The following is a 12,261-nucleotide window of genomic DNA, read 5'->3' as shown; positions in this document are numbered from 1 at the left end:
CAAGGGCACTATGCTTATCGATAAGCTCCCTCTTACCGATAAGTAGGGGGCTAATGTTGGTGTGTACAACTCACTCAGACCCTCAAAGAGTACTCAGATATCAAGAATAACACCACAGAAACACTTACAAGCAATTTGCAGTCAATCCCCCACGCTACGATAAACCTACGGTCCATCACGACCGTTGTGATGAACCTGCAACATGCTAAGCAGAACCATGATAAGACCATAACCCACCAAGTTCAGTCAACACCCAAACCTAAACAAGCCTCAGAAAGACTTGCCTACAAGATGAGCACATTCGAGCGCGCGATGAAGTCACACTCGCAGCGGTGTACGAGAAACTCATCACCTTTGAACCCGTTCCGGGTAGCGGGTCGGGGAGGACAATGGACCAAGCCCATGGCGAGGCCCGTCTGCGCCCAAACACACACAAACCCGTTACAATGAGGTACTTTTGCAAATTGCACATGGCATTAACAGATACCGACCTTCGAACGGTGACATTATCGTCTCCACGTAGGATTAGTAGTGCGCGTGCAAAAAAGTAGTAGCACACATGAGTAATGAGGGATCTCGGGAGTAAGGAAAGCTGATCCTTGAGAGTATTTTCGTTAAACACGTGGCGATGCCCAGTAGTGTACCCAATAATTGCCAATGAACAATATATTCCCTTTCCTGAGACGGAGCGAAGATCCTCATCTCCTACCTTTTAGGATCTCGAGACTTTCTGCATAAATAGAGGGTCCTCCTCATGATAGGGATCATCGAATCCTGAGCATTTCCCATCACTAATATCCTCGAACATTTGTTGTTCTTCGAAAGAAAACTTCTTCTCTTCATTCCGATATCGGGGAAAGGAGCTTGATTGACTCTCCTTGCAGGCTTTCCCTCGTCTTTCGAAGAGACCGTTCCCCAACCTAGTCTAATATATCCTCCCTATAGGTGCACGAACCCAATTTAAGCCTTAGTGTCAAGCACATGGCCAAAATGATCACGGACAATACTAGCAACCAAACAGTTCCCATCTGCTTTGAAAAGCATCAAAATTGATTTTAATAGTGCCAGGTTTTGGAGCAATCCAATATTTTATCAATTCGGTCAACTATTGGGGGTTTATTCACCTCTAAATTCTCCATAAACATTCCAAGGGCCCAATCCAATAAAACTAGAATGGGGACAGTTCTGTTATATTCCATAAATTGAATGCTAATTTCTTCTCTTTTTATTGCCAACCCTAGTAAAAATGTGATCAGTATCTTCCTCTTCACCACAAAAACTGCAATGTTACATCCTCTTTTCGTTAATTGATTTTTCGTTGGGACTTTAAGGAAAAAGAGGAAAGACTTAATCTTTCGGGGGGGGGGGGGCATTTTATGTATGGACATTAGCTAACCATTTGAAAGGGACACTTGGATTTAGTATGGAAGAACATTTTAGAAGGTAAGTTGTTTTAATAGAAAATGTCCCCTTACACTATTAGAAAGTTTATTTTTAGAGGCTGTAGGCAGAGGTATTTGATAAAAAATGCCTCTAAAGATAGCCAATTACGTTAGTTGAAATGTGTTATTTCAGAGGGACATCATAGAAGCCTCTATATTGTATTTCATGCTCTAATAATTAAGGGCATATTTGGTATTCTATTATTTTCAAATAAAAAAAAATTATGACAATCAGCTTCGTCTTTTCTCCTCCTCACTCTCCATTCCATTGTAGCTATTCTCATTCTCCATTTATATTACAACAAAAGAACCAAAGCACTGTTTTTGGCAAGGGTTTTTGAGATTTTAGTAGATGGAAAGAACGACGGCAGCTCCGATGGCTAAGAAGAGTGGCAATAACTCCATTGAAGCAGGTTAGGGATTTTAGATTTCAATTTTCTCTTGGCTTTCATATTTTACTTTTTTCATTCTAACCTCTTCTCCTCTTCCAAATAACCCTCTTCACCTTCTCCCAGCTCTATTCCAAACTATTTAACAGATTAAAAGCTCTAATGCAGAGTAGTGTATGAGCAAAGCTATACATACCTATAGTAGATTGGAAGAATGGCAGTAGCTCTCCTAGATTAGAAGAATAGATGGTGGTATTGGTTTAGGATTCCAGGTCTCCTGGATTAAAAGAATGAATGGATGGCAAAGCTATACCTGTAGCAGAAGCTCCGTAAGTTCCTTTGATTCTCCTTCCTTCCCCTTTTGTTTAGCGTAATATTATTTCTTATCCCCATTTTTTAAGTTACAACTCATAAATTATGTTGATCTTTAACATTAGAAAATGGTTAACTTTTCATGGTTGCGAGCCTATTTTTCCACTTTAATTACTTTTTTTTTTCTGAATTTTGTCTACAATTTTCAGTTTTTTGTGCTAATATGTTTAAACATATTTGGTTTTTGCTTCTTAATTAAAGTTAGTAAATACTATCATTTTCTTGATACTATTGGTATGTCGGCTATAGAAACATTTGATTTTAGAAAAGTTCAATGTCGTGAAATAATAAAATTCCACCAAAATCAAAAATTAAAATATCTAGATGACATAGAGAATGCTAAAACTCTGCCTTAGAAAGAAGGCGGCTGATATAGAGTAGGTTAACAGAGGCAAATGGATGAAAGAACACTGTAAGCCAGAACTACTTAGTTGCTTATAAGTATAGGTATAAATTACAGTTAACCAACAATAAATATGCTGGAGAGAGAACTGCCATCAGAACCCGGGCCATTAGGGTAAAGAATATATTGTTGAGTTTTTCCATCTTCTTAGCATCTTGTGCCTAATTTGTCTTAAACTTGAAACACTGAAAGTTTGTTGAACAATCAATTCAACCCAACAATATGCCATGCTCAAAAAAAAAAAAAAAAACAAAACATCTTACAGCTAGCTATGATAGTTTAGTCTCAATTGCAGTCATCTAAAGTTATAATGGAAAATATCATGGTTGGAGTGGTTGACTGTCTATAAATACTAGATTGCATTACTCCTTTCACTTTGGATGAAATTGTGAAAGGGTGGCAGTTGGTGTCAAAATCCTCTACAACTAGATGTAGAATAACAAATAGAATAAATGTTTCACATTAACTAATTGATCCATCTTTGTTTTAAAATTTGGGTTATTGTTTTTTTACTTAAAAGGAAGCATTTCTAGTCATATATGCATACAAGGTGATGTTCCGTGCAAGTTATTTTCATGAATAACAGAGTCACCATAAATTTGCTTATTTTTTGTCCTCTGTGTGATGTAAGGATTCTATGACAAACAAGCCCTGTGATGTAAGGATTCTAAAGGCCATATTTTTGGAATTTCGCTTCAAATTATTGGGGAAATGGGCAGTTTTTGTGGGATGTGGTTTGTGGGAGTGGTTATTGTGAATGCAGTAGAAATAAAAGTTAGGCCTTCTATGTACAATCTATACTTGATTTTGAAGCAGGGGATCATTCAAAAATCTTGTCATTTCTTTTGAAAGTCATGTGTAAATTGTGTTACCAAGTCATTTACTGATTTGCAATTTAGTTATTTATAATTAACATATACTTGCATAATACTTGTCTATGGTTAAGTTATGCTTGTTATCTAGTTGTCAAATGCCTTGCCAGGCCAAAATGTTAGGCATCACCTAGCTGCCTTAACTACACTGCCATTATCTTTGTGCTTGCAAACCTGTGTAATATGTAACTACACCACCATTACTTGGATGCCATTGTCTTTGTTACTAGTTTTGTTTTATTTTATTATTGGTCTAATTTTTTGAGCTATTAATTCCCGGTTGATCAATGATCAATCAAATAGCATATGATCTAGCTTGGGGAGTGGATGAAGGGCATTGTTTATACTGGTTTATCAATGTCCTCAATTCAGTGCTCATAGGTGCTGAATTAAGTGTTGTGTGTTTTATTTCATAGTGAACTTTTGGCTTCATCCTTTCAACATTATAGGCCTTTCACATCTCTAATATTTAGGTTTTCTTGGATGCAGATGAGGCAATCCCACATAAGTTGTACTGGTCCAATAAGAAACCACTTTATCCTAATCAGATTCTCTTTTTAGCCACTTTCATTTTCTCTTCCTCAACTACATATTCCTAGGTAATATAGAAGTTGAGTTCTATATTGACATAACAAGGCACATCAAGCAAGGTAATTGTCATAGAGTTGTTTCTTGTTCATAGCCACCCATTTCCTAGTTGTGTAGATTTCCATGCCATGCAAAAGTTGCATCACAAATGAAAATTGCTTTGTTATCACTTCCAATGTTTAGCTAACTTAGGATAACAAATTAGGGTGTCTCTTTATTTTTTTTGGCATCTGAATTGTCAGATTAGTCGACCAATAGTGAAAACTAGTGGGGGATTGAGCAGGGCGTAAGAACATCTCGATTCTATTCTTTTGTATTCAAATTTTAGAATTTTCATCCACTAAATAATTGGATTAGATGCAGATTTCACCCCACCCAAAACCAAATTCTATTGTTAAATTAAGAATCATACAACATGTAATTAGATGCTTAAAGATCTTTTGTTTTTGAAAAAATATAGTTATTAATTTGACTATTTTTTTTTTTTTTGCTTTTTGTTGTATTATTTTTTTTTTGCAAGTTGTAGAAGAAAAGAATGCAGATGGTGTTGAGATGAATTATTTTTTTCTTTTCTTAGAGTAGGAAGTGAATTGTTTTTTGTTTTTTGTTTTTTATTTCATATGTTTTTTAGATGAATCGTTCTTTTATTTTGAATTTGTATCAATTAATATGAAACAATATTCAAAAACAATGGCTATCTTTTAATAGATATGTAAATGAATTATTTTAAATAGAAAATTAAATGTTTTTTATATAGGTTACACAAGTTTTATGTATGACAAAATAGTTTTTTAAAACACAAATAAATGATCCTTAGAGACAATTTGGAAGTGCTTCTAAATAAGAGCAACTAATACTTTTAGCTATAATTATAAATGCTACTATACAACCTAAATAAAATTCTTAAAACTACTTTTAGAGGCCTCTAATTTAATTAAAATGCCCCTAAAAATGTATATTTAGTGGCATTCATGCATGCTTCTAGAAAATGCTTTTAGTGTCATTGCTTTGAGGGCAAGATTATGTGTATCAATATCTCATTTTTGGAGGCATTTATCAGATGTGCCTTTAATTATAAGTCAAGTGCCTCTACAATATTTAGAGGCTAGGCATTTAAAGGCAATCACCTGAGTGCCTCTTATTCTTTTTAGAGGCATTTTTTGTTGCTTATTTAGCTGATTTTTCTAGTAGTGCCTAATGGCAGTTCTCTCCTCCTTGATACTTCGAACCTTTCTCTCTTTCCCTTGCGTTTAGATGGCAACAACAAGGGGTGGCTCAAGCTTGTACTAGGAGGAAGAGAACACTCGAAGCTCATACATGGTGGTTCTCCCCTCAAGCATTCGAATGTTCTTTCCCAAGAGGAATTACAAAAGAAGAAGAAGAAAAGGAATTCACCTCTTTCCTTTTTTGGGGAAAAATGGATTAAAATAAAATAAAATGCCAATACAAGGGAAATATGTTTATGTGGCAATGTTACTTGAGAAGAGGCTCATTTCCCCAAGTTGCTTCGATGCCTTGGGTCCCCTCCTCATCTCCTATTTATAGGGTTCAAGTAGGGGTAGTTTAGGTAGTTTAGGGGTTTATAGGGGTAAAATAGTTTAAGAAAGGTGAATTCAGGAATGTTCTAGGTAGGAGGAAAGGTAGGGGTATTTTGAGGGTTTTCATGGGTGTGTGGCCACTTCTTAGAGGGGGTTGAGTCGGCTCAGTTCACTTTGTTAAATGGAGTTATCATCTAAATTTTTAAAATTGGGAATTTAGGAAAACCTAAATTTTCAAGAAAACATTTTCTTGGTGACTCTTTTACTCAATGGGGATGAGATTCTTTGTGGGTTTAGGGACCAAGGTACAGTGTGAGAAGGTGTTAGGCACCCCACACATGCCTGGTTTAACCGGCCTTTACTTCACTAAAATTCCAAGGAAAGTTTTAATAATTCACGAGTTAAAGTAAAAAGAAATTACATACACTAAGAAAAACACAAGAATGATAGAAATATGTAACTAAAGAACCAACAATGGAAGAATTAAACTAAAATAAATACTAAATTAAGAAAAATAAAATGATCTAAGATGAACAAAGGAACCAAAACTTTTGTTGAAAGAATGGTCTAAGAACATTCAAGAAAATATTGTGCTATGTTAATGTACCAATGAATTGAATTTTGACAAACATATGAAAAGTTAAGAAAACTCATTGCTAAACTAGTGGATAAAATAAATAAACTATCCAAGAAAAGAAAAACTAACCTGTTAAGGATCATGCTTCTCCAATATGGAATTTCAAATGTATTAGTATAGAACCAAGGGGGTGCTTATCAAGACAAACTAGTAATCGATGAGAAATATAATGCTGAATGGATGTTAGTTAAAGGATTGAAAATCTAAAATGGTACTTGACTAAAGAAAAAAAGATAATAAAAATGGCCTAAAGAAGTGAACGTTAGTGTAAGGAAAATGACTAAGAGAGTGTTGAGCCTACCTAAGAAAGGAGCTATACAAAACATGGAATGATTAAATGGACCAAAAGGAACAATGTGAAAAACATGCTTCGTTGAAGTCTTATAGTAATTCACATGCAAATATCAAATAAAAGATGGATTTAAAACAATAAAAATACTATCAGTAAACTAACTAAGAGGACAACCTATTGCAAATGCCATAAAAGAAGATGAATGTTAATAGGAAACAAAAAATTGAATGATGATACTAACTAGACTGCATGCAACATCAAATCTAAAAAGTAAAGCCTAATAGCTATAAATTGGAAGATTATGACAAAAATTTTGAATGATGTTAATCTAGTGCCTAACGATCCATAAAAATAATATTGACTAGAAAGATTAATTATGATGATTAAGAATAACTACTCAAACGACCTGAAACTTTATTGAGGATAAATGATAATTAAACTAAAGTAGAAATCGTGATGATCTTATATTTTCACGAAGTTACATCATAACTGAATTAAGATGCAACTAAAAAAAGAAAGAGAAATAACCTTTCTAACAACAAAAAAAGGAAAAAGAAAAAAAATCACATATGGGTCCTAGCGTGTATTATAATGAGCATCTCCAAAAATAAATACCAAAGCCAACTAAACCTCTTTATATTATTCATAACAAATGAAATGATTGAAATTAAACAATGGAATGATTAAAGCGTATCACCACTACAAACTAGATGAATCTGGGCATAAGCTATTTGGAAATGTAGCTCTTGATTTGATAAAATTGTTGGGCGTCCCATGGTTTCTCTATTAATCAACTTTGACTTCAAGCTTGCATCTAGCCTTGGGGATTGAAGATCACATAATCAACTGAGTTGTGTATTCTCCCTAAAAGTCTCTTGTCTCAGCTCTTGGGACATAATGAAGACTCTCTAGTGGTCAGGGTGTCTCTCTCTTTAAGCTCTTGTGTGTTATTTCGGTTAGGAGAGGACCTCTATAATAAATAGTATATGCCCTTAGCTCCAATTAGATTGATGTACATAAACAATTATAAGTGAATGAATAAAGTACATTATTGTTTCACGTTCTTATCGGTATATTTTCTGTGAATTATTTCTTAAACTAGACATTTATGAAACTCGTGTTAGTTTAGAATGTTCTTACCCATTGGATAGACCTGTGGAGTTTATCCTAACAAGGTTGTCATTAATGTGTCATCGAATTGGTGGAGCACCTTGTCTTAGTTGGTAGGATTAGACCCCAAGCATAGCCAGTAGGTATTTGGAAGAAACACTGAACCCGAACCAATTTCTAGTAATGCCCTGGACCTTGGAGATAAATGAGCAAAATTGGAAAGTTACACTTAACCCCATACTTGATTATAATACTGCACTGGATATCAGACTAATATGTCTTTGATGTGCCAACCAGTGAGATCCATCAAGGGTCAATTATTTGGGCATGCTGGGGCAGTTTAGGAAATTACCTAAGTGGGTGATCATAGTGATAGGATCGACCCCTTTGTCAGACAAAGTGAATATCATGCTTTGTACTCTCTATGATGGAAACCTAAAATGTTGGTAGTGGATTTCAACTGTATTTGAAATCTGATTTGCAAAATGTATTTATATGTTATATTACTATATTGTGAAAAAAGTTCACAAAAGGTTTTAATTTGGGATCCATCTGAGTAGAGAGTGTGACACTGCATTTTGTAGACAGGGAAGGGGTCCTTCCCTGTGAGCAGTGTTCTAATGATTATGGGCCGCGAAGTTAGGTCCTTCCCTGTGAGCAGTGTTCTAATGATTATGGGCCGCGAAGTTAGGTCCTTCCCTGTGAGCAGTGTTCTAATGATTATGGGCCGCGAAGTTAGGTGTAAGTGATTATTACAGGGCTGATTGCCTGATGGGCTTTTATCGTACATAAGTCCATTATCCTTGGGTCTTCATAGGGTGGCTAAATCCAAAGATCATTTAAGTGTAAATGTTGGGTCCAAATTGAGCCCAAGCTAAATGGGTCATTTGTTCACTGCCTTGAGTAGTGAATTCGGCCTAACCTCTTCCAGAGGTAGGGCCAAACCTTTATGGGCCTAAGGCCCAAAGTGGCCAAGCAACACATTGAGACATGAACCATTAAAGAAAATGGGCCTAAGGCCCATTACTAATATGATTAGTTAAGTGATCACAAGTTGTTATGTGACTTATGTTGAAAATGGGCATGGATCAAAGTATGAAGCATCTATCCTCTTAAGAGGATAATGCTTATCAATTAAAGGTTCCTAATTAGATTAGGAGAATGCTCTATATAAAGGAGAAAGAAGGGAGAGTCCAATTCATCTAATTCTCTCCACTCTCTTGCTCTCTTCTCTTCCCCCTTGTTTCCTAGAAACCTTAATTTGACTTAGCTTTGACAAGAGCTATTTTCTATCAATCTTCTATTGTATTTTTGCAAAAAAACATCAAGGCATATTAGGTTCACATTGCCAATTCGATCCAAGTAAGTTGGAGAATAGTTTTGATGAAACAGTGTTGCTGAATTGACTTTATGTATATATTGTGCCATCTTCAGTTGGAGGCCGGTTATGGAACTGATATTAGGTGTGAAACATCACTTTGGGAACAACATTTTGTGGTCTCTGTATCATGTATGATCAGTTTTAATTTGGGTTTCAAATCTGGTATGGTTTAGTGTAAGATCGATCCTAAAATTTTAGATTTCAAAATCATTGGGAAATCGGTTCCCGAGTTGGGTTAGAAATTTTTTGTAAATTTGGCCAGCCACCAAACCTGGTTTGGCCATGTAAAACCTGATTTCTAACCCTTCCTACACTGTATTTATAGGGAAGTTTGAGTTTATCTTGCATTAAATCTTAATGGCAGAAATTTGATGTTGAAAGATTAATGGTTGTGGTTAAAGTCTTTCTTAGATTGGGAAAGGGAGTCCTAGTAGTTCACCAATAAGGAATGGACATGTGGAGTTAGAGTGCAATCCTAATTTGTTTTGGATTGGGATAGAACTTTCAAGATAAGATAGAGCCCAAAAAGGGTGAGACATTCTAGTCCCATGGTATTATTATGGGGGATCCCAATTTGATTGTTGTGGTTTCGAAAATGGTTTGAGTTAGGGTCTCAGGATGGGTGGGTAAATGTTATTGGATTCAAGATATTTTGGTACCATTGGATTCAGAACTTTGGGCTCTACATGCCTATGCTTTCGGATTTCTATCTTGATATGAAATAAGATTCAGAATTAAAATGATCCCAATTGAACGATCGGAATCGGTTTCAACTTCGGGTATTAAGATAAAGGGGTAAATGTTGTCAGATTTGGGTGATCTTGGTATTGTTGGATTTGGAATTTGGGCTCAACATATCTATAGTGTTGGATTTCTAACTTGACATGAAATAAGTGTTAGACAGTGTATGCCCTTATCTTCAATTAGATTGATGTACTGATGCATTTATTGTAAATGAATAAAAGTATATAATTGTTTCATGTTATAATTGGTGTGTTTCTGTGTAGTTACCCTTAAATTGGACACTTATGAGACTTGTGTTAGTTTAGAATGTTCTCAGCCGTTGGATAGACTTGGGGAAGTTTATTCTGCAAAGGCTGACACTGATGTGCTGTCAAGAAGGTTAGGGTAGCCTGTCTAAGTTGCTAGGGTTGGACCCGAAACACATGCAATGTGCATTTGTTCGAAACACTAAACCTGGACCAATTTCTAGTTATGCCCTTGACCTTGGAGACTGATGAGTAAAATTAGAAAGTTACACATAACCCCTAAATTCGATTATGGTACTGCACTGAGTGTCGAATTGGGTTGTCTTTGACATGCCAATCGGTGAGATCCTTTGGGGTCAAAACTTGGGTATGTTAGAGTAGTTTGAGAATTCACTCGAGTGGGTAATCAAAGTGATAGGATCAACCCCTTTGTCAGACAAAGTGAATGATCGAGACTGCACTCTCTCTGATGGAAACCAAAACTGCCGACAGTTGATTTCAAACTTGTTTGAGATTTGTTTTGCAAAATATATTTATATGATAATATATATATATTATGTTTTAAGAAAAAGGTTTGCAAAAAGTTTTAATTCCCGGGACCCATCCGAGTAGAGAGTGCAATACTGCACCTTGCAGCCAGGGGAGACGTCCTTCCCTGTCGGGCAATGTTTGATCATTAAGGGCTAAGAGGTTAAGTGTAAGAGACCATTTAGGGCTGTTTACCTGATGGGCTATATCCTACTTAAGTCCATTATCCTTGGGCCTTTATAGGATGGCTGGATTCAATGATCATTTAATCTAAATGTTGGGCCCATTAAGAGCCCATACTGATGGATTCAGGGGTTCATTGTACTTGACAGTGAATTCGGCCAAGCCTTTTCACAGAGGCTGGGCCAAACCCATATGGGCTTATGTAGGGTCATTGTTGGGGTCCCACACCATACAAAGTGAACCAAATGGGCCAGTAACTACTTAGGGATGTGAGCCACTTATTTAATGGGCCTAAAGCCCATGATTAATTAGATTAATCAAGTGGGATCCTTTGGGGGTCAAAACCTGGGTATGTTGGAGCAGTTTGAGAATTCAATCGAGTGGGTAATCATAGTGATAGGATCAACCCCTTTGTCAAACAAAGTGAATGATCGGGATTGCACTCTCTCTGATGGAAACCAAAACTACCGACAGTTGATTTCAAACTTGTTAATTCCCGAGACCCATCCGAGCAGAGAGTGCAACACTGCACCTTGCAGCCATGGGAGACGTCCTTCCCTGTCGGGCAATGTTTGATCATTAAGGGCTAAGAGGTTAAGTGTAAGAGACCATTTAGGGTTATTTACCTGATGGGCTATATCCTACTTAAGTCCATTGTCCTTGGGCCTTCATAGGATGGCTAGACTCAATGATCATTTAATGTAAATGTTGGGCCCATTAAGAGCCCATACTGATGGACTCAAGGGTTCACTGTACTTGACAGTGAATTTGACCAAGTATTTTCACAGAGGCTGGGCCAAACCCATATGGGCTTATGTAGGGTCATTGTTGGGGTCCCATGCCATACAAAGTGAACCAAATGGGCCAGTAACTACTTAGGGATGTGAGCCACTTACTTAATGGGCCTAAAGCCCATGATTAATTAGATTAATCAAGTGGGATCCTTTGGGGGTCAAAACCTGAGTATGTTAGAGCAGTCTAAGAATTCAATCGAGTGGGTAATCATAGTGATAGGATCAGCCCCTTTGTCAGACAAAGTGAATGATCGGGACTGCACTCTCTCTGATGAAAACCAAAACTGTCGACAGTTGATTTCAAACTTGTTTGAGATTTGTTTTGCAAAATATATTTATATGATATATATATATATATTATATATATATATATATTGTTTTAAGAAAAAGGTTTGCAAAATGTTTTAATTCCCGGGACCCATCCGAGCAGAGAATGCAACACTGCACCTTGCAGCTAAGGGAGACGTCCTTCCCTGTTGGGCAATGTTTGATCATTAAGGGCTAAGAGGTTAAGTGTAAGAGACCATTTAGGGTTGTTTACCTGATGGGCTATATCCTACTTAAGTCCATTGTCCTTGGACCTTCATAGGATGGTTGGACTCAATGATCATTTAATGTAAATGTTGGGCCCATTAAGAGCCCATACTAATGGACTCAGGGGTTCATTATACTTGACAGTGAATTCGGCCAAGCCTTTTCATAGAAGCTGGACCAAACCCATATGGGCTTATGTAGGAACATTG

At 36.4% G+C, this 12,261-nt stretch overlaps 1 long non-coding RNA gene across 1 annotated transcript; it reads left to right on the top strand.

The window, feature by feature from the left end:
• Positions 1-1,682: 1,682 nt before the first annotated feature.
• On the top strand, positions 1,683-3,534 carry LOC104588008 (uncharacterized). Its single transcript, XR_733699.2, has 3 exons — positions 1,683-1,855; positions 1,958-2,160; positions 3,238-3,534. It is a non-coding gene; the product is annotated as an uncharacterized LOC104588008 (long non-coding RNA).
• Positions 3,535-12,261: the final 8,727 nt, after the last annotated feature.

The sequence above is a fragment of the Nelumbo nucifera genome, chromosome 6, assembly GCF_055504915.1.
Source record: "Nelumbo nucifera cultivar China Antique chromosome 6, China Antique-T2T, whole genome shotgun sequence".
Taxonomy (NCBI): domain Eukaryota; kingdom Viridiplantae; phylum Streptophyta; class Magnoliopsida; order Proteales; family Nelumbonaceae; genus Nelumbo; species Nelumbo nucifera.
Note: the sequence above shows the minus strand (reverse complement) of the source record. Positions and strands in the feature narration are given on the sequence as shown.